This window comes from Triticum aestivum, chromosome 3D (assembly GCF_018294505.1).
Source record: "Triticum aestivum cultivar Chinese Spring chromosome 3D, IWGSC CS RefSeq v2.1, whole genome shotgun sequence".
Lineage (NCBI taxonomy): Eukaryota > Viridiplantae > Streptophyta > Magnoliopsida > Poales > Poaceae > Triticum > Triticum aestivum.
The window spans coordinates 315,992,411-316,016,260 of record NC_057802.1 but is presented as its reverse complement, the minus strand read 5'-3'; the positions used below and the strand labels follow the sequence as shown (position 1 = coordinate 316,016,260).

The following is a 23,850-nucleotide window of genomic DNA, read 5'->3' as shown; positions in this document are numbered from 1 at the left end:
CAAAATACAGTGCTGTAGGTAAACTTTAGCAGTAGTGCGGGCACAGGTACACCGCGCTACTGGTATAAGTGGTCCCCACCGTGCCCCTGGGAGAGTCCACAATAGCAGCCTTGGGTCTAAAGCCCACGCTACAGCTAACGAGATAGCATAAGTGTGGGCCCTAGACCCCGCAATACTGCTATGGATACACAGTGCCAGCTGGTGGACTGCACTTAGTAGTGATGCGGCCCACGCACCCCGCTCTACAGCTACGGTGCTTAGCAGTAGCACGGGTATTTGGCCCCGCGCTACTACTAAGTGTAGCACCCTCAACTCTCCCTGCTCGTACGTTTTCCTCACTCCCTCTCCTCACTCTCTCATTGTCGCTCCCGCTCATCTTCCCGCTGTCGCTGCCGTCTCGGGCCTCGGTAAACCTCCTCCCCTTCCCCTACTGGGCACCAACCCTCCTCCCTCCTCCCTCCCCCCTTCCCCTACCGGGGCACTGGCCCTTCTTCCTCTTCCTCCCCTTCCTCCACTCTTCCCGTAGTATATGCTATTTCAAAATTTCACTAATTGTCCCCATGTGCTATTTCACTTAGTGTCCACATGTGTTATCTCACATGTACTTTGGCCACTACAAACAATGTGCTAATGATTTTAGTGAGAATGCAAATGACATGGGCAGGTAGTACACATAAAAATAAGCAACAAATCTATAAGACATGGATTTATATGATGCACAGGGATTAAGTTCTGAATTTTGCAAAATGCCAAGTTTTATTGAAATATGAGAAATTTATAGGTTAACAATAAGATGCCTACTTTGTCCAGATCAAACAGAGGCTAGACAAAATGATATATTCATGCAAATAGTATGTAGATGCAGTAGACACAAAGCTTAACAAAACATATATAGGACGTGCACCCAAAAGAGCTTTATCTACAATGGCTGACACAAAAGGGCTAAACAGTATAGGACCTCGTGGATCCGAGGGTGGAGCTCTGGCCACTGCACTAGGGCACCGCCGGAGGAATACCATGTGCTTGTTTAGGAAAAAATTGCATGAAATGGAACAACTTTTATATATAGCTTTTATTCATATGACGCAAGGCTGAATTACTATGGAATTTACAGAATGCAACTTTGTAACAACATGAATCCACATATGACGCGATGTTTTGTAGGGAGCTTACGAGTTCCTATGTTTTGCCGGAATGTTGATTAATTTCTATTTCGGCAAATTTTGGGAACTTGATATGTCCTATTTTTAGCAACGATCATGACGAAATTTTTCGTGGATTTCGGCATGACTTTTGGTAAAAAAAAAAGTAGGACATATCGAGTGCCCGGACATTTCGGCATGATTTCCATATATTTAATGTTTATCTATACTTAGGGTTGATTTTTAGTCTGATGGTCAAAATATCAGTGAGGGAGTGTCCAACATATATACACCAATATTATTAGTACTAGTGTAGATCGATGTTCTTGAGGGAAGGATCTCGACTGTTGTCGTGGTGGTCGGTTCTCATTCTTCTCCTTGTGCCAGACCTTGGTAATGCACTAGGGGAAGGAGTAGTAGTGACCATTACCGACGGTCGAAATATCAGTGGGAGAGTGTCCACCATATATACACGAACATTATTAGTACTAGTATGGATCGATGTTCTTGAGGGAAGGATCCCAACTGTTGTCGTGGGGGTCGCTTCTTCTTCTTCTCCTTGTGCTAGACCTTGGTAATGCGTTAGGGGAAGGAGGAGTAGTGGCCATCACCGATGGTCGAAATATCAGTGAGGGAGTGCCCATCATATACACATCGAAAGTAGCCATGCTGAATAGTGATCTTTGTGTTCACTTCCTGGTATTTGTAGTCGATTCTTAATCTTGCAATTATGAACAGGGAAATGGATGACGAAGATAGGATCCCCGAGTGCGATAACCGTATCGACAAGGGGGTATGTGCGACAATCCTCACTTGGAAAACGGTGGGTGCTTCTTCCTCACTCTTAAAGAGGCATCCGTATATTATACGATATATAACTTCAACGACAGTTATTTCTTCTTAATTAACCAAGGCTTAAGATTTTTTGCTTTAATGTGTAATTTTGTTTTTTATAATTCATCCCCTACTATGCAAGACACTATGTACTAGAGAAGCTCTCTTTCGGTGACATGGATAATGTGGATACTAGGAAAGCTTACCTTAAGACGAGACGACGAGACATGGTTTCATTTTTTGATTATGCAAATTGGAGAGGATTATGCAAGGTTTGCGGATTTGAGAAGGGTATGAGAATAACCTTCGATATTGGTATTCCTCAGTATGATCGAGTCACTAGTCCTCAATTTGATAAAGACATTTGGATGGATCTGGACATGATTCCAATTCTGCCTCCGTGTGAGTTTGCTAAAAAAAATTGTTAAATAATATATATTGCTTATTAAAAATAGTTGTTATTCATCCCTAACTTAAAGCTAACTTGTTCTTGTATACGGAAGATAGTAGACGAGACCTATTACACTCAAAGCTAACTTGGGAGGAGAAAAATTATCTTGTCTCCTTTGTTAACGACGCTTTGTTGTTTAAGAGCATTTATGGAACTGGCCAAAATACTACAGGATACGTGCCACTATTCCACAAGTTGAGCAATGCTAACATTCGTACAAATATCATGGTATGATTTTTTACTATTGTCTCAGTACTAGTCCATCTTTTTCACACATTATTCTTAAGTAAACTACATTGTTAACTATGTTACTATTATGTTCTTCAACAGAAGCTCCCAAATGTGGTTGTGCATGTGCTGATGGATATCGAAGGTGAGATGGCAATTGTTTGCCCTTTGAGGACCAGTTTCAAATATACATACTCGACTGAACGTCAACCAAATGGATGCCTCAAAATTGAATAATGGAGGCAAATAGTGAACGAGTGTAGGCCACAAATTGGAGACCGGTGGATCTCTATGCTCCATCATGGAGACGGAGGTTTTTTTATTTTATTCTATTTTTCCTAAGAGAGAGGAGTAGTTCTAGTACTTGTTATGTGCTCGGAAGTTATTTACCTAGGATGATAACAATTGGCTAGTGGTTAACTTATCATGATGATGATGATGAGGATGATGATGATGTTGTTGTTGATGATGATGAGACATTATTATATCACTACGATGATAATGAATTGTTATCTCACTATGATGATGATGAGACATTGTTATATCATTATGATGATGATGATGAGACATTGTTATACACTATGATGCTGATGAGAAATTGTTGTATCAATGATGTATGTATATATTGGGTTGTATAAAAATCTCTATAATTGTTGCATAAGTACAACATAAATACACAGAAAAGAAATACATGGAGTTAGGAGTTGCGCCGGGTTTGCCGCCCCGCTACAGCTAGTTAGTAATAGCGCGGGTCAAACCCCGCACTTCTGCCAACGTAAGTAGTAGTAGCACGGGACCTGACCGGCGATACTACTAACCAGTTAGCTGTAGCGCTAGCAGTAGCGCGGCGCTACTGCTAGGCTTTTACCACCCGCCACTACTAGGCTTATCCAGAAATAAGAGAGGAGTGTTCCACCGAGCTCTCACAGCGATCAGGCACTCTCGGCCGTCCGATCGGTTTGCTTGATGCGATTCTGGGCGTTGGATCGAGAGGTGGAAGGAGCTGGGCCGTCGGATCGAAGATGAGCTCCTGTGGGAATGAATAGTTACCGCCCGCTGTAAAGATCCCATGCCACCGCGTGTAAATTCTGTGCCCCCCCGTGGGTATTCTTGTCATTTCATACACGGACATATAAAGGCCGTGGCCCCCGTGGAGAGAAAACCTAGCCGCCTCGCGCACTCGCGCCGTCCACCTCGTCCTTTTCCTCCCGCCCACCTCTCTCTCTCTCTCTCTCTCTCCCTCCAAACCCTAGCCTCGCTCCTGCCTCCCTGCCCTGCTGCCGTCGAAATCCAACCCCACGCCGCCGCCATTTCCTTCGCCTAGCAGGACGCCGCTGCCCCGCCATCTCCTCGACCCAGCCGACCACCCCTTCTCTGTGGAACGCGGGCCGAGGAGAAGATGAGTTTGTTGGGCAGCTGCGCCCGCCAAGCACCACCAGGCGGAGGAGGAGGAGTCTGTGCCCTCCTCCATCAGCGCAAAGATCCTTCGCGAGGCGCTCAAGCCGCAGCAGGAGGAGGGCCTCGCCGACTCCTTCACTCTGCCGCCTGTGTCCGCTCCCGTCCCCGTCGACGACGGCGAAGATGACAGGATGTCGACGAGTTTGACGGCTTCAACGCGCTCAGCGAGTACGATGACGGCGTGGTGCGTGCTCTCGATAAATAAAATGTGACAGTGTCTTTGGGTGTGTCCGTGGCACTGTGGCTGACGCAGCACCAGAAGATCATAGATAAGGACGCCACGGTCTCAACAGGTGGGCATCCATTCTTCACTCTGCTGACTCTTTTGAGTTCACTGAAATCACATTTTGTATAGGAGTTAAGTGCACTGGCTAATGGAAGAAAAGATATCTAATTGTGTATGGAATTCCTGAGTCTCTGTATGTTTGTGCAGAAGGACGGCCTGCCGTCAAGTTGGACAACAGAATCATAGAACTCTACAAAGTGTATGGTATGACTGTCTCCTTACTCAATTCCTGTAGAGAGATAAGCCTCTTCAGACTGTTTTATACGGAGTGCTGATTGTTGAATTTGCCATACCCAGGGTTGGCCAGCTCTTGAGCAAATTCGTCATAGTGACCGCCAATGGCCAACAAGTCCATCTCTTTCTCAAGCTCGATTCCCTCTTATTTTGCAGACTGGAGGTGGACTGAAAGGTGAGATGAGGGGTAGTAGTACTTACTGAGAATTCCTTCAATTGGTTAATTGATGCGCATCTCCAAGAAGCATAGAGGTTAGCTTATACAAAGATTTTCCTGCTTATGTCCAGAGGTTCTTGAGACATGGCGCAATGCCGATGTGGTGTGCTTCGATATGAATAGTAATGTATGTTTGGATGAGAGTTGTTGGGAAACGTAGTAATTTAAAAAAATTTCCTACGCACACACAAGATCATGGTGATGCATAGCAACGAGAGGGGAGAGTGTTGTCCACGTACCCTCGTAGACCGAAAGCGGAAGCGTTAACATAACGCGGTTGATGTAGTCGTACGTCTTCACGATCCGACCGATCAAGTACCAAACGCACGGCACCTTCGAGTTGAGCACACGTTCAGCTCGATGACGTCCCTCGAACTCCGATCCAGCCGAGTGTTGAGGGAGAGTTTCTTCAGCACGACGGCGTGGTGACGATGATGATGTTCTACCGACGCAGGGCTTCACCTAAGCACCGCTACGATATTATCGAGGTGTAATATGATGGAGGGGGGCACCGCACACGGCTAAGAGATCAATAGATCAATTGTTGTGTCTATGGGGTGCACCCTTGCCCCCGTATATAAAGGAGCAAGGGGGAGGCCGCCGGCCAAGGAGGAGGGCGCGCCAAGGGGGGAGTCCTACTCCCGGTGGGAGTAGGACTCCTCCTTTCCTTGTTGGAATAGGAGAAGGGAAGGGAGAAGGAGAAAGAAGGAAGGGGGCGCCCCCCCCCTCCCTTGTCCAATTCGGACTAGTCCATGGGGAGGGGTGCGGCCACCCTTTGGGGCCTTTCTCTCCTTTCCCGTATGGCCCATTAAGGCCCAATACGAATTCCCGTAACTCTCCGGTACTCCGAAAAATACCCGAATCACTCGGAACCTTTCCGAAGTCCGAATATAGTCATCCAATATATCGATCTTTACGTCTCGACCATTTCGAGACTCCTCGTCAAGTCCCTGATCTCATCCGGGACTCCGAACTCCTTCGGTACATCAAAACACATAAACTCATAATATAACCGTCATCTAACTTTAAGCGTGCGGACCCTACGGGTTCGAGAACTATGTAGACATGACCAAGACACGTCTCCGGTCAATAACCAATAGCAGAACCTGGATGCTCTTATTGGCTCCTACATATTCTACGAAGATCTTTATCGGTCAGACCGCATAACAACATACGTTGTTCCCTTTGTCATCGGTATGTTACTTGCCCGAGATTCGATCGTCGGTATCTTAATACCTAGTTCAATCTCGTTACCGGCAAGTCTCTTTACTCGTTCCGTAATACATCATCCCGCAACTAACTCATTAGTTACAATGCTTGCAAGGCTTATAGTGATGTGCATTACTGAGTGGGCCCAGAGATAACTCTCCGACAATCGGAGTGACAAATCCTAATCTCGAAATACGCCAACCCAACAAGTACCTTTGGAAGCACCTGTAGAGCACCTTTATAATCACCCAGTTACGTTGTGACGTTTGGTAGCACACAAAGTGTTCCTCCGGTAAACGGGAGTTGCATAATCTCATAGTCATAGGAACATGTATAAGTCATGAAGAAAGCAATAGCAACATACTAAACGATCGAGTGCTAAGCTAACGGAATGGGTCAAGTCAATCACATCATTCTCCTAATGATGTGATCCCGTTAATCAAATGACAACTCATGTCTATGGCTAGGAAACATAACCATCTTTGATCAACGAGCTAGTCAAGTAGAGGCATACTAGTGACACTCTGTTTGTCTATGTATTCACACATGTATCAAGTTTCCAGTTAATACAATTCTAGCATGAATAATAAACATTTATCATGATATAAGGAAATAAATAATAACTTTATTATTGCCTCTAGGGCATATTTCCTTCAGTCTCCCACTTGCACTAGAGTCAATAATCTAGTTCACATCGCCATGTGATTTAACATCAATAGTTCACATCACCATGTGATTAACACCCATAGTTCACATCGTCATGTGACCAACACCCAAAGGGTTTACTAGAGTCAGTAATCTAGTTCACATCGCTATGTGATTAACACCCAAAGAGTACTAAGGTGTGATCATGTTTTGCTTGTGAGATAATTTTAGTCAACGGGTCTGTCACATTCAGATCCGTAAGTATTTTGCAAATTTCTATGTCTACAATGCTCTGCACGGAGCTACTCTAGCTAATTGCTCCCTCTTTCAATATGTATCTAGACCGAGACTTAGAGTCATCTAGATTAGTGTCAAAACTTGCATCGACGTAACCCTTTACGACGAACCTTTTGTCACTTCCATAATCGAGAAACATATCCTTATTCCAGTAAGGATAATTTTGACCGCTGTCCAGTGATCTACTCCTAGATCACTATTGTACTCCCTTGCCAAAATCAGTGTAGGGTATACAATAGATCTGGTACACAGCATGGCATACTTTATAGAACCTATGGCCGAGGCATAGGGAATGACTTTCATTCTTTTTCTATCTTCTGCCGTGGTCGGGCTTTGAGTCTTACTCAATTTCACACCTTGTAACACAGGCAAGAAACTCTTTCTTTGACTGTTCCATTTTGAACTACTTCAAAATCTTGTTAAGGTATGTACTCATTGAAAAAACTTATCAAGCGTCTTGATCTATCTCTATAGATCTTGATGCTCAATATGTAAGCAGCTTCACCGAGGTCTTTCTTTGAAAAACTCCTTTCAAACACTCCTTTATGCTTTGCAGAATAATTCTACATTATTTCCGATCAACAATATGTCATTCACATATACTTATCAGAAATGCTGTAGTGCTCCCACTCACTTTCTTGTAAATACAGGCTTCACCGCAAGTCTGTATAAAACTATATGCTTTGATCAACTTATCAAAGCGTATATTCCAACTCCGAGATGCTTGCACCAGTCCATAGATGGATCGCTGGAGTTTGCATATTTTGTTAGCACCTTTAGGATTGACAAAACCTTCTGGTTGCATCATATACAACTCTTCTTTAATGAATCCATTAAGGAATGCAGTTTTGTTTATCCATTTGCCAGATTTCATAAAATGCGGCAATTGCTAACATGATTCGGACAGACTTAAGCATCGCTGCGAGTGAGAAAATCTCATCGTATTCAACACTTTGAACTTTGTCAAAAACCTTTTTCCGACAAGTCTAGCTTTGTAGATAGTAACACTACTATCAGCGTCCGTCTTCCTCTTGAAGATCCATTTATTTTTTATGGCTCGCCGATCATTGGGCAAGTCAATCAAAGTCCATACTTTGTTCTCATACATGGATCCCATCTCAGATTTCATGGCCTCAAGCCATTTTGCGGAATCTGGGCTCACCATCGCTTCTTCATAGTTCGTAGGTTCGTCATGGTCTAGTAACATAACCTCCAGAACAGGATTACCGTACCACTCTGGTGCGGATCTTACTCTGGTTGACCTACGAGGTTCAGTAACAACTTGATCTGAAGTTTCATGATCATCATCATTAACTTCCTCACTAATTGGTGTAGGTGTCACAGGAACCGGTTTCTGTGATGAACTACTTTCCAATAAGCGATGAGGTACAGTTACCTCATCAAGTTCTACTTTCCTCCCACTCACTTCTTTCGAGAGAAACTCCTTCTCTAGAAAGGATCCATTCTTAGCAACGAATGTCTTGCCTTCGGATCTGTGATAGAAGGTGTACCCAACTGTCTCCTTTGGGTATCCTATGAAGACACATTTCTCCGATTTGGGTTTGAGCTTATCAGGATGAAACCTTTTCACATAAGCATCGCAACCCCAAACTTTAAGAAACGACAACTTTGGTTTCTTGCCAAACCACAGTTCATAAGATGTCGTCTCAACGGATTTAGATGGTACCCTATTTAACGTGAATGCAGCTGTCTCTAATGCATAACCCCAAAACGATAGTGGTAGATCGGTAAGAGACATCATATATCGCACCATATCTAATAAAGTACGGTTACGATGTTCGGACACACCATTACACCGTGGTGTTCCAGGTGGCGTGAGTAGTGAAACTATTTCACATTGTTTTAACTGAAGGCCAAACTCGTAACTCAAATACTCTTCTCCACGATCAGATCGTAGAAACTTTATTTTCTTGTTACGATGATTTTCTGCTTCACTCTGAAATTATATGAACTTTTCAAATGTTTCAGACTTCTGTTTCATTAAGTAGATATACCCATATCTGCTCAAATCATCTGTGAAGGTCAGAAAATAATGATACCTGCTACGAGCCTCAATATTCATCGGACCACATACATCTGTATGTATGATTTCCAACAAATCTGTTGCTCTCTCCATAGTTCCGGAGAACGGCGTTTTAGTCATCTTGCCCATGAGGCACGGTTCGCAAGCATCAAGTGATTCCAAAATCCCATCAGTATGGAGTTTCTTCATGCGCTTTACACCAATATGACCTAAACGGCAGTGCCACAAATAAGTTGCACTATCATTATTAACTTTGCATCTTTTGGCTTCATTATTATGAATATGTGTATCACTACGATCGAGATCCAACAAACCATTTTATTGGGTGTATGACCATAGAAGGTTTTATTCATGTAAACAGAACAACAATTATTCTCTAATTTAAATGAATAACCGTATTGCAACAAACATGATCAAATCATATTCATGCTCAACGCAAACACCAAATAACACTTATTTAGTTTCAACACTAATCCCGAAAGTATAGGGAGTGTGCGATGATGATCATATCAATCTTGGAACTACTTCCAACACACATCGTCACCTCGCCTTTTACTAGTCTCTGTTTATTCTGCAACTCCCGTTTCGAGTTACTACTCTTAGCAACTGAACCAGTATCAAATACCGAGGGGTTGCTATAAACACTAGTAAAGTACACATCAATAACATGTATATCCAATATACCTTTGTTCACTTTGCCATCCTTCTTATCCACCAAATAGTTGGGGTAGTTCCGCTTCCAGTGACCAGTCCCTTTGCAGTAGAAGCACTTAGTCTCAGGCTTAGGACCAGACTTAGGCTTCTTCACTTGAGCAGCAACTTGCTTGCCGTTCTTCTTGAAGTTCCCCTTCTTCCCTTTGCCCTTTTCTTGAAACTAGTGGTCTCGTCAACCATCAACACTTGATGTTTTTCTTGATTTCTACCTTCGTCGATTTCAGCATCACGAAGAGCTCGGGAATTACTTTCGTCATCCCTTGCATACTATAGTTCATCACGAAGTTCTACTAACTTGGTGATGGTGACTAGAGAATTCTGTCAATCACTATTTTATCTGGAAGATTAACTCCCACTTGATTCAAGCGATTGTAGTACCCAGACAATCTGAGCACATGCTCACTGCTTGAGCTATTCTCCTCCATCTTTTAGCTATAGAACTTGTTGGAGACTTCATATCTCTCAACTCGGGTATTTGCTTGAAATATTAACTTCAACTCCTGGAACATCTCATATGGTCCATGACGTTCAAAACGTCTTTGAAGTCCCGATTCTAAGCCGTTAAGCATGGTGCACTAAACTATCAAGTAGTCATCATATTGAGCTAGCCAAACGTTCATAACGTCTGCATCTGCTCCTGCAATAGGTCTGTCACCTAGCGGTGCATCAAGGACATAATTCTTCTGTGCAGCAATGAGGATAATCCTCAGATCACGGATCCAATCCGCATCTTTGCTACTAACATCTTTCAACATAATTTTTCTCTAGGAACATATCAAAAATAAACACAGGGAAGCAACAACGCGAGCTATTGATCTACAACATAATTTGCAAAATACTATCAGGACTAAGTTCATGATAAATTTAAGTTCAATTAATCATATTACTTAAGAACTCCCACTTAGATAGACATCCCTCTAATCCTCTAAGTGATCACGTGATCCATATCAACTAAACCATGTCCGATCATCACGTGAGATGGAGTAGTTTCAATGGTGAACATCACTATGTTGATCATATCTACTATATGATTCACGCTCGACCTTTCGGTCTCCGTGTTCCGAGGCCATATCTGCATATGCTAGGCTCGTCAAGTTTAACCTGAGTATTCTGCGTGTGCAACTATTTTGCACCCGTTGTATTTGAACGTAGAGCCTATCACACCCGATCATCACGTGGTGTCTCAGCACGAAGAACTTTCGCAACGGTGCATACTCAGGGAGAACACTTTTATCTTGAAATTTTAGTGAGAGATCATCTTATAATGCTACCGTCAATCAAAGCAAGATAAGATGCATAAAAGATAAACATTACATGCAATCAATATAAGTGATATGATATGGCCATCATCATCTTGTGCTTGTGATCTCCATCTCCGAAGCACCATCATGATCACCATCGTCACCGGCGCGACACCTTGATCTCCATCGTAGCATCGTTGTCATTTCGCCAACTATTGCTTTTACGACTATCGCTACCGCTTAGTGATAAAGTGACAACCATATGGCTCCTGCCAGTTGCCGATAACTCGGTTACAAAACATGATCATCTCATACAATAAAATATAGCATCACGTCTTGACCATATCACTTCACAACATGCCCTGCAAAGACAAGTTAGACGTCCTCTACTTTGTTGTTGCAAGTTTTACGTGGCTGCTACGGGCTTAGCAAGAACTGTTCTTACCTACGCATCAAAACCACAATGATAGTTTGTCAAGTTGGTGCTGTTTTAACCTTCGCAAGGACCGGGCGTAGCCATACTCGGTTCAACTAAAGTGAGAGAGACAGACACCCGCCAGTCACCTTTAAGCAACGAGTGCTCGCAACGGTGAAACCAGTCTCGCGTAAGCGTACGCGTAATGTCGGTCCGGGCCACTTCATCTCACAATACCACTGAACCAAAATATGACATGCTGGTAAGCAGTATGACTTATATCGCCCACAACTCACTTGTGTTCTACTCGTGCATATAACATCAACGCATAAAACCAGGCTCGGAGGCCACTGTTGGGAAACGTAGTAATTTCAAAAAAATTCCTACGCACACACAAGATCATGGTGATGCATACCAACGAGATGGGAGAGTGTTGTCCACGTACCCTCGTAGACCGAAAGCGGAAGCGTTAACATAACGCGGTTGATGTAGTCGTACGTCTTCACGATCCGACCGATCAAGTACCGAACGCACGGCACCTCCGAGTTCAGCACACGTTCAGCTCGATGATGTCCCTCGAACTCCGATCCAGCCGAGTGTTGAGGGAGAGTTTCGTCAGCACGACGGCGTGGTGACGATGATGATGTTCTACCGACGCAGGGCTTCACCTAAGCACCGCTACGATATTATCGAGGTGTAATATGGTGGAGGGGGGCACCGCACACGGCTAAGAGATCAATAGATCAATTGTTGTGTCTATGGGGTGCCCCCTTGCCCCCGTATATAAAGGAGCAAGGGGGAGGCCGCCGGCCAAGGAGGAGGGCGCGCCAAGGGGGGAGTCCTACTCCCACCGGGAGTAGGACTCCTCCTTTCCTTGTTGGAATAGGAGAAGGGAAGGGAGAAGGAGAAAGAAGGAAGGGGGCGCCCCCCCCCCCTCCCTTGTCCAATTCGGACTAGTCCATGGGGAGGGGTGCGGCCACCCTTTGGGGCCTTTCTCTCCTTTCCCGTATGGCCCATTAAGGCCCAATACGAATTCTCGTAACTCTCCGGTACTCCGAAAAATACCCGAATCACTCGGAACCTTTCCAAGTCCGAATATAGTCGTACAATATATCGATCTTTACGTCTCGACCATTTCGAGACTCCTCGTCAAGTCCCTGATCTCATCCGGGACTCCGAACTCCTTCGGTACATCAAAACACATAAACTCATAATATAACCGTCATCTAACTTTAAGCGTGCGGACCCTACGGGTTCGAGAACTATGTAGACATGACCGAGACACGTCTCCGGTCAATAACCAATAGCGGAACCTGAATGCTCTTATTGGCTCCTACATATTCTACGAAGATCTTTATCGGTCAGACCGCATAACAACATACGTTGTTCCCTTTGTCATCGGTATGTTACTTGCCCGAGATTCGATCGTCGGTATCTTAATACCTAGTTCAATCTCGTTACCGGAAAGTCTCTTTACTCGTTCCGTAATACATCATCCCGCAACTAACTCATTAGTTACAATGCTTGCAAGGCTTATAGTGATGTGCATTACTGAGTGGGCCCAGAGATACCTCTCCGACAATCGGAGTGACAAATCCTAATCTCGAAATACGCCAACCCAACAAGTACCTTTGGAAGCACCTGTAGAGCACCTTTATAATCACCCAGTTACGTTGTGACGTTTGGTAGCACACAAAGTGTTCCTCCGGTAAACGGGAGTTGCATAATCTCATAGTCATAGGAACATGTATAAGTCATGAAGAAAGCAATAGCAACATACTAAACGATCGAGTGCTAAGCTAACGGAATGGGTCAAGTCAATCACAACATTCTCCTAATGATGTGATCCCGTTAATCAAATGACAACTCATGTCTATGGCTAGGAAACATAACCATCTTTGATCAACGAGCTAGTCAAGTAGAGGCATACTAGTGACACTCTGTTTGTCTATGTATTCACACATGTATCAAGTTTCCAGTTAATACAATTCTAGCATGAATAATAAACATTTATCATGATATAAGGAAATAAATAATAACTTTATTATTGCCTCTAGGGTATATTTCCTTCAAGGGTAGTGATGAGCTTGCTGGTTTCTGTGCGGCTGAGCAGGCAGTTGATGATTGGACGGCAAAGTAATGTCACATTTCTTGTAGTATGTTAGTGTTCATCATATATAATATCTTAAGAACTAAACTTGGTCTATTGTGTTCAGGGCAATGGCAGTGACCGTTCCATTTGAAGAGGCTCATGCTGCCTGGATTTTGTTAAGCAATCCTACATTAAGTTAATTCAAGAAGTTAATCACTAATTAGTTGTTGTATTTGCGTTCCTAGATGGATCTTTTGACATTCCACAACTTTATTATTCTTACTTGGGATCATTTGATATGTGTCGTTGAACATAACAGAGCACTCTTAGGAATTCCTAGGTGATTTAACTCGGCTTCTCTATGCACGCCAATATGAAAGGTATTAGCTGCAATATATAGAAAATTGGTTCGGTACCACACAAAAAAAACCATTTCGGGATAATACCACCATATAGACTAGGTTCATTTTAATACCACTAAATGAGATAAAATACTACCTGCTTATACCAGTCGAGTCTCCACTGTTAGTATGATATGTGGTCAAATTTGCATGTCCTTGAAAATCTTTACATTTTGATAATTGTTATATTTGGATGTTACCAAGATTTAGGTTTAGAATATCTAAGATTTCCATCTATGTTTTTTGTTAGAACAGTAAACAAGGATATGTTTCTTCTCTCGGATCTAGAAACCATGATTCCTCTTTTCTTCACTTGTGATGATTTTTTATATAAATTTCTTTTAGTAGTGAGTGAGCTTCTGAAATGAATAATTTTGGCAAAAATATCAATTCGATCTTCCCGTTCTGCGGCTCAAAGGTTGACGACTACCATCGGGAACTGCCCAGTTAAGTCTACCAGGTTGTAAGCTCCTCCATGTTGTTCCTTCGGTTACTTTTAATAAGATTTGCTCGATTGTTGGAATGGTTAGTTCCTGAACGACCAAGTAACACATTGGAAGATGGAAAAACATGACCGCATCATTAAGCCATTCTTTTGCATGCACATGATGTAGATGTTTAGTCTCAAGTCTGCGGTTTGGGAAGTTCTTTAACAGACCTCTGGTAGATCTTCTGATGTTTAGCAACGCATTTCTGCAGGGTTCCACATGCTAACCTCAGCAAGCACAAACCACAGGGTCGTCTTCCTCTCTAACCGCTTCCGCACCGTCATGGATGTCGCAGACCTCATCCTCGAGAAGCTCCTCTACCAGGTACGAACATTCAGATTCAGGCCATCTCCCTCTCCCTATGCATCTCTGTAAAAATAGGGTAAACATCTCTTCAGAAATACACTCTGCTGACTGATTTGGTTCCTTCTGTATTGACCTGCGCAAAATAGGATCAATGAAACCATTGATTGTAACCAAGAGTATAACTATATGCTCGCTTCATGGTGCTTTACCTCAAGATATTTGATATATGCTCATATTGTACATTTAACTTTTTGGTAATTACCGAATTGTTTCCTTTTTCAGTGTTCTGCAGTGATGGAAGAGGTTCTAATGATCTTCCAGCCAGGGAGGAAGTGAACTCACAAAAATATGAGGCAGGTAACATGATCCGCTTGTAGCAAATATTACTTGCTCCCTATTGGGAATTTTTCTTTTCACTTGTTGTTGAGTGATGGGAAAAAAGTAACGATGCAAGTCGAGTGATTGATAATTAGTACATTATAGGTCCTGATTTCATTGTTTAAAGTTATAATGCAGTCATGCTTGAGGTTGATGTGTATAAAATTCTGTAACGACTACATGTTGCTGCCTACATGTGCTTGAGTTACTCATGTTGTCCTAAATGGATGTAGAAGATTAATTTAGCCAATAGGATGCCTGGTCATGCTTGATATGCTTTGTATCATGATTCATATTTAAGTGTTTTCTCATTCAGTGGCACATAGATATACTAAAAAGTTTCTAGCTTGGTGAGTGTCAAATAGTCCGTGATTGCTTGTACCTTTCCATTTGCATTTGATAAATTTTCTATATCTATATGTTACTCATGCGTCATGATAGATAGAATCACTTCTCTTTTGGATAATTGTCATTAGCATGCCACTTTCTTCTAGATAATTCATAATGGCCACCGGTGAGCTGCATATCGTTCATATTCCTTAGCGGCATTATGGTACTAACTGTCAATTTTTTGTAACTTTCTTTTGGATAATTGATAATGGCGGTCGGCGAGCTGCATATCGTTCATATTCCTTAGCGGCTGATAGTACTAACTGCCATTTTTCGTAAAATACTTCTCTTTATATGCTTATTGTTGTTGCTTCATCTCACATTTTTCTTCTCAATTGATTTGCATATTGTAGGCTATTTCCTCTGCCAGAATGAAAGGGGAATATGCTGAGAGGTGGGGACAACCAAAATGCCAAGTAACTTCACTTATGAACTCTTTGTTCTTTTAGAAGCTATTGTTTTGTATGCTTGGATTTAGGCCATGCTGCCTTTGTTAAGAATATCAGCAGTGTCATATGTGGCTTCGATTACCTCTTCCTCTCCACTTCATCCCCACCCTCTCATGTCAGTTTTGGTTTCATGCATAGTATTCTGACATGGCATGCACATAATCAAAGGATAAATTTAGGTTTCGTACTATAATTCCTATTCATATTTAGTAGGCAGGAAAACATGCAACATTGTGTTGTACAAACTGGTTATAGATGTGTAATTGGTGAAGTGTATTTCAAAACCAAACTGGTTACTGTTAATTGGAGGATTGAAACAATTGTGTTGATAGCCTTGACGCATGATGAGAGTCTCATTGCTTTACAGACGAGAAGCAATGGAAGGCAATGCTACTGTAGTTTATACGCTCAGGTTTCTTTGCTTCTGTTTGGCCTTTGTCAGGTATAGAACGATGCATGTCTTCCTTGCTAATATTCATGCCTCCTTGCATCCTAATATCTTTACTTGCATTCTGGCTTCAACTATTATTTGAATGTAGCTTATTCATGGATAAATGCTTTACATGCTCATCTGGCCTCCGTCTCGGCGTTCATGTTGTGATTGCCTCCGCAATGAAACCTAATAAAGTGATATATCTTCTTCATTCCTGTTAGCCTTAATTAGAGTTGATCTTATGCCTGGAGGTTGTGTTGCACTTACTTAGGTGCCGCTTCCTGGATTAAATAGGACATGCTTTGTTGTTGTTATGTAGCTACCTAGGTTGTATGTTAATAGTATCCTTGTCGTTGTTGTGTCAATGGCGTTTTTAGTTTTATTTGTAGTGATAAACCTAGTTGAGCACTGAGAGAATTTCCCATGTACACAAAGATTCACAAAAGGTGGCTATCTCAGTAACTTAATCTACTTTTGGAAGATGCACAAAAGGTAAAGGCCCATATGCATGTTGTTATCCATGGGTTGTGATGGTTTAGATTGGTTATATTCCACTAGGACTGGAAATACTTCCAAAAAATGTTGTATTACCTCTGTCTTGATAATTTATATTTGTGTGGTGTGATTTCCAGACTTCATGGTCCATAGAGTATGATCCATATTGTCAAAAACATATCGAGGTCGTGATTGATTGTGCAACAGAATCTTTGGCATGATTCATATAAATTGGTGTTTATATCATGCTTAATTCCCAGGCCTTTCACCTGAAAATGAAGATTTTTTTTGTATTGTCATGTATTCTTTTCTTCCTCCTTTTTGCTCTTTTGTGAGCTTAATTTTTTCCTCACTACATAGAACAATTATGTGTTGCTTCTGTGAGCTTATTCACTAAGCTTCTAGACCACAAGAGACTCTTTTGATGCATACAGAGTAAAAGTATTCTAATTTGCATCCAGTTAAGTTGTTTCGTTCCTGTTCCTGATTTGTATTTGCATCCACCTATTATTTGTTCCTAATCATTTACAAGTTAATACTAATGAGACTTTAGTTATCAATGTTTGAATAAGGTGGCAGCCAGCAGCGCCGGAAGCTCGAGGCTCTGGTTTCCCTTCCAGCAGTGCGGGGCTGCCATCCCGAAGTAGCATCGACTGAGCTCCCAACCCCGATGCTAAGCCGCGTTCCTGCCGGCCTTCTGTAGATTTGTTGAGGCCCAGTCCGACCATGAGTTCTGCTACCACAAGGTGATTGGCCCACAACTCATCTCTTCACTGCTCTACATCTAGATCGTGCGACCATCAACTCCCCGTCCATACCACAACTTTCTCAAGGTAATTATCCCTGAAGTACACACATACTTTTATTTGATCCTCTTTTTGAATATGCTTGAGAATACATGTCATTTTCTGGTTGGCTAAACATGAGGTCGTCGCCATCGCTGCTGCCACCCACGCCCTTTTTATCGATATGGACGGATTGTTTCTTCCACTCCATTTTTTGTTAATTTGTGTGTTCTTACAACTTCGCTAGATTTGATTCCTCTAAATAATTTTCCAATAACATACTGAACCATAAACCGTAACCAATGTCCGGATAAGGAATTAGGGGATTAACAATATATCATGGAGATATAAGTAAATTTGGAAGTGGCCTTTGTTTCTCAATCGATATGCAATTTCAACTAAGTAAGAAGAGCAGTCTGAGAAATAGATTTTTGTGTGTGCAGTTAAGCGTTAATTTTTTTGGTTCTTCCAGCTCAAACTTCCATTTTTTGTTCGTGCAACTAAGATCAATTTTATGATTCATTTATTGTGAAATCTTATTCTATAAGAGGCAAAAAGTCAATTCTGATTGTTCTTAATGTTAATATGTATTCCTGCCTCTGATACCCGCACAAATTTAATGGATGCTCCTATGTTTTTTTATAGTTGTATTTTGAGCATTGGCATCTCTAGCCGAGCTGCGCAAGCAGAAAGCTGAGCAGGAGCAGCTCGGGGATGAAGCAAAGGTCTAAAATGCTGAATCTCCCAATAAAGTGGTACTATATATCTCAGGTTCACTCAACATCTTCTACCTCAACCAGAATTCAGCTACTAAACACATCCAATTAATTCGAGAATAATTGTGAACCTCTGCTATTTCTCTCTCCGCCGTGTGAACTGATAAATGCAGGATGACAAAGTTCTGAACTAAGTAGCAAAATGAGGCCAAGAGCTCGATGACGTTGTAGGTATCGCCCCCTTCAGCGTCCAGGAACCAGGCAAAACGCCACTGTCAATGTGAGCGGCGACGAGTGAATGGACAGCGACATCGTGCACCATGGCATGATGATCAGATCGGCGACGTAATCGTTGCGGCGGACAATGCCAAGGATCAGTTCTTTTCTGTCAATATTTGTTTGGGATTCTATGTCAATCTTTTTCTGGAAACTTCTATTTTGTTGATTCAAATTATTTAAGAAATTATGAAATTTGGTATCTTTTGTAAGTAGATGTCAGTGTCAAGGCGTCTTCTGTATATTTCTCATTCTCAGAAGGTTGCCAATTATAGCGTTGTTCTAAACCTTGAAACTTTCGGTGCATTATGCTACATATCATATGAAATGCATCAGTGGAATGCACTGAATCTTCACGACTTCGTTACCGGGTTGGATATGATCACTCGGCAGGGCTGTGGCATGCCGCACTTTCTACCAACCGATCATTACTTGCTTGACCACATCGTTTGGACTGGCATATCTTTTGTTGTCTTGCTTCTATTAAAAGTTAATGTTTCTTCTTTCTTTTATTTTGTTTTCTTGTTTGAATATATATGCTAAATAAGGATTCTTACCAACTTAAGCATTACATGTTTGACCAAAGCGTTGGACCGGTACCCTCGCGCCAAGGCGCGATCCCGATCTAGTCCCTAGTAGTGTGGGGTGGCTTGCTTGCACGAGGAGATCCCTCAACCGATGTTCATTCTCCAGGTTCATATCCCACCACCCGAGATGGGTGATTATTATGGTTTTCATATCCCGTGGTGGCAACAACTTGGGTAGGCTTGGCAGAAGTTGTCGAGCTTCCATTTTGTTCCGCGGTTGCCACAACCAAGATGAAGGAGGGAGGACACTGGAGAAGACAACACAGTTGAACACAATGTTCTATGTGGACTTATTTTTAAATAAGTTGTGTAAGGGCCTCTTTGCAATGTATAGGACTTGTTGTCCCACCTGTCTGCTTTATGTCCCATAATTATTCAACATAATAAAACACAATAGATATATGTAAGTTATATGAATTTGTAATTAGGTAAGTCGATTTTGTGGGAGGGGAATGATTGGAGGAGGAAGAAAGCTGGAGGAAGAAGAAAGAAGAACAGTTGTCGGATCTTAATCGAATGACCGACAAAACTGACTTATCTAAAAAGTTATTCGTTTGGTTAGGTCGGCATAAGTGGTATACCCCTTCGCTCCTCACACACGCAAGGGCAGCCGCCGACCTCCTCATCTCCTGTGGCCTTAGGGCCATGGAGGCGCGATGGGTCCCGGTCGTTGCTAGCGAGAAGGCTCCGTTTTTAGGTATTTTTAAGTTTTGGTAGGGTTTGTGTCCTGCTCAAGAAGACGAGGTGGTGGCGGCTTCCTGAAGATGAAATAAGGTTCTTCTCGCCTAGCCCTTGTCCTGGTGGTGCTTCTAGCGCCGTTAGAGGGTGCGTGGAGGTTTGTCTCCGGCGGATGTGGCAGGATTCAGTCGATGTTTGTCTTCGGTGGTATGCTTGGATGTGGTCTTCCTTCGTCTATGTTCGTGTGTCTACAAGTTAGATCCTTCCGATCTACGCTTCTCTTCGTCGGCGGTGGTTACTGTTCTGACGCGTTGGTCCTCTGGGGCCAAATCACAACGATTTTTCGACTTTTTGCTACAACAAGGTTTGCCCGGCTCCTCTGATGGTGGAACGATAACGCCGGCGCGCCTTCCAGTGCTTGTAGTCGTCGCTAGGTGGTCTATGGAGCTAACAGTTAATGAATAGATTAGAATTTTTTTCCAAAAGTCAAATAAAAATTGACTTATCTAAAATAATCTTTTAGGCGACCTATGTATAATCGGTCTCACTTTAAAATGTCGTCGGTGTTTTCATCAAATAATATAAGATATTGTTTAAGCGTTAAAAAGCATCATTGATGCATAAATGTAAAAAGTAAAAGGAAATGTATAAGAAAAGAAAGAAAGAAACGTTCCCTCATGCGAACCGATGATCAATCCACTGACTATACGTATACCTTGTAATTCTTTTACAGAGTAGGAGTATATCCTAATATATCATCTGGATAACAATCCAGTCCAGGCCTAGATAATACTAATATATAAATTCGATGGAACCTTGCAATTGATCGAATAATCGATCGGTGGCCCATACATTATGCGTCTAATATTCCGCGCATGGCATCCTATGCAGGATCACAGGGAGCACACGTGCGTGTATGCATTCTGACACATCAAAAATTCAGATCCAACACACGCTATCCTTGTATTCAGGCTCCCATGATATTCCCATTGCCATCTGTCGAAGCATCCCAAAGCGGGGCATGTCCCCGCTGTGGCACGTGTGTAAGGCCAACTCCATCGCACGACTCCAAACGAACGTCCGGTTGGACCGGATTTTGTTCTTTTGGGACGGCAATGGGTTCGCCCATGTCCGCGTTTGTCCGTTGGGTCGTGGGTGCGTCCAACGCGCGGTCGCACCCCAAATCATGTCCGGGACGGACGTGATTAAAAAAACAAAAAAATAAAATAAAATGCCTAAAAAAGTAAATAAACGCAGTTAAAAAAAACTTAAAATATATTTAGGGGTCACCGCCACAAAACGGCCCAGTTTCACGGTCCACTTAAACGGCCCAGTTCCATAATTAACAAAAAAACAAAATTTAAAAAACGCCGCCCGCGCGCTCCTGCCGCACCCGTCGATGCCGTGGCCGTCGCCGTCTTCAGTGGCCGCCGGTGTCCGTCGTCGCTGACGAGGTCGACGTAGTCCGGCGGCGTCCACAGGTGGGCCGGCGGTCCGTGTTGCACGGGGACCGCGGGCTGGAAGGTGGCAGGTGCCTGCACCACCTCCTTCCGTGGCAAGGCGTCCCGCTCCGGTGACCGCGGCGGCGTGGGGCACCAGTTCACGCCCCCACGGAGGCCGCCATCTGCTCTGCGGTGCACGACCAGCTCCACCCCTGGCCCACCAGGCCCGGGTGGAACGCGGCCACCGACGGCTCCTCCACCACCTCCTCCTTCGGCACCATCTCCAGCTCAGGGATGGCGACGTCGCCGGCCACAGAGAGGGCCGTCATCTCCTCGAGGCCCTCCCATTGGCGCTTGTCGTGCGTGTGCATGGAGTCCTCCAGCACACGCGCCATGAGACGGGCCTCCTCCTCCGCTGTCATGCGAGGAGGTGGTGGTGGCGATGGAGATGGCGACGGCGACGGCGTGGGCGTCAGGCCGCGCACCCGCGTACGCCCGCGTGCCTGGGAGCAGCCGCTCGGTGCTCACGTGGCCGCCGCGGCCCCGTCGACGTGCCGGCGAAGAAGGACGCCCGCCGCATGTCATGCTCATCGCGGAACCAGGTGTCCCACAATGGCGAGTCGGGGGCGTACCTCTCGTCGTAGTAGAGGTCGTCCGGGAGGAGGCGGTGGCGGCGCTCGATCTCCTGGCGGCGCGCACGGCCGCTCAGCGGGACCGGCGGGATCGGCACGCGGATACGGCCGCCTTGATGTAGTGCCGGTCGTGCTCGCCGGCGACCGTGGGCACGTTGGAGAACGCGGGCGGCGCGGGGCCCGACGCGGTGGCGATGCGGGCTCCTCCTTTTTCATGGAGCCGCGGCGGCGTCCTGACGAGGAGCCAGCCTCGCGGTCGTGCTTGCCTTTGCGGTCGTAGTTCCATAGCCCCATGGCTGCGGGCGGCCGGGCGGCAAGCTCGAGGCTAGGTTTTGGGGTCTGGGGTTGTTGGGTTTCGAGGAGGCCGCGGGGTGGAGTGGAGCAGTGTGGATGACGACCGGTCCACGGGTTCCCATTTAAGAAGGACCGCGACCGTTCGCCTGGGCGGATGATAGGCGGGGCCGCTCGCGCGTGCGCATTAATGTGGGCGGGTGGGAGGTAGGTGGCCGCCTGCCACGCGGCCCCGACACGGACGAGGCGTCCGTTCGTTTGGTGTCCGTCGCGACCCAAACCCGGCGCAAGTTTGCGCTCGAAATGGGTCGGTCCAGACATAAAACGGACCAGATGGGTCCGGGCCGTCACGCACTGGGCCGCCTCGTTTGTCCCTTTTACTCCAAACGGACGGGACCGGACAGAATGAGATCGTGCGATGGAGTTGGCCTAACCCGTCAACTTACATGGATGCCATGCATATGTGCTATGATATGTACGTACATCATGCAAGAACGGCGAGATCGATCGCATGTACCGCACGGCCCTAACGTTCTATTGCGTACGTGAAGGTGGCGGAGGAAGGAGGATCGCCCTCTCCTTCTGCATCCGACAGATGCATACGGCCATATTATTAAAAGATGTTAACGAAATACAAAATCTACAATCCAATACAGCTCACGGAGCAAAAGAAAACAAAATATAAAATGCAAATAAAGCCACAACCGGCGTATAAATAGGACGAGATGACTAAACATTTATCTATTATTGAATCGCCATTTAAACCGGTTAAAGATACCTCACGCTGACATCTCTCAACGGTTGCACCCAACAGCCAAATGCTCCCTGAAGTCTGTAGGAGTGAGTAACGACCATGTATGGATCCATGCCGTAGCTCTGAAGATGACCTGCAAGAAATTTAAAATATTTTGTCTGTTAAAGATCATATCATTCATGCGGTTCCATATAGCCCACGGTAATGCGCATATTCCTACTGAATACGTGCCGTAATGATTGGTCCGCTCCAGTTAGCCGCGTCTCAAATAACATGTCAACACTGTCTGGAAAAATAATATTGAAGGCTATATGAACGGTGCGCCAAAGAAGGTTCGCGAGAGAGCAATCATTGTATTGTTTCCCAAAGTCACAGTTTATCTATGGAAAACTGAGGGGGTGTTTGGTTTCAGGGACTTTTTTGTGTTGGGACTAAAAAAGTCCCTAGCAAACCAAACAGGGGGACTTTTTTTGAGACTTTTTGCTAAAAGTCCTTAGAAGCACCTCCTTGAGAGTCTTTTTCAAAAAGTCCTAGGGACTAAAAAAAGTCCTAGGACTAGAGAACCAAACACCACCTGAAAATAGCTTGCAGTCGGATGGCACGGGCAGAGATAATGTATTTTACACATGACACGCGGGGCCCGGACCAGGTAACATGCAATTGAATGCGCGACAGTGCAGGTTAGATCCGTTTGCATATGGATCGATCTGCATGCATGAACTCGCAGGCAATCCTACAGTCGCACGTCACGTCATCATGCATCTCTTTTTTCTCTCATCCTCCCCCGCGCCGGCGTTCGTTCACATGCTTGCTTCGATCGCTGGCCTGCCGTTCAAGGAGAT

General features: G+C 44.2%; 1 long non-coding RNA gene across 24 annotated transcripts; it reads left to right on the top strand.

Annotated features, from left to right (window-relative positions):
* Positions 1–3,836: 3,836 nt before the first annotated feature.
* Positions 3,837–19,182, top strand: LOC123078609 (uncharacterized). Of its 24 annotated transcripts, XR_006437555.1 has the most exons (12): positions 3,837–4,406; positions 4,547–4,603; positions 4,697–4,808; positions 13,473–13,551; positions 13,632–13,887; positions 14,257–14,368; positions 14,608–14,720; positions 14,985–15,059; positions 15,824–15,886; positions 16,287–16,361; positions 17,401–17,680; positions 18,278–18,509. It is a non-coding gene; the product is annotated as an uncharacterized lncRNA (long non-coding RNA). The 24 variants fall into 24 exon arrangements; XR_006437543.1 differs by adding an exon at positions 18,522–19,182 and having other exon boundaries at positions 13,632–14,720; positions 18,278–18,403; XR_006437552.1 differs by having other exon boundaries at positions 14,257–14,720.
* Positions 19,183–23,850: the final 4,668 nt, after the last annotated feature.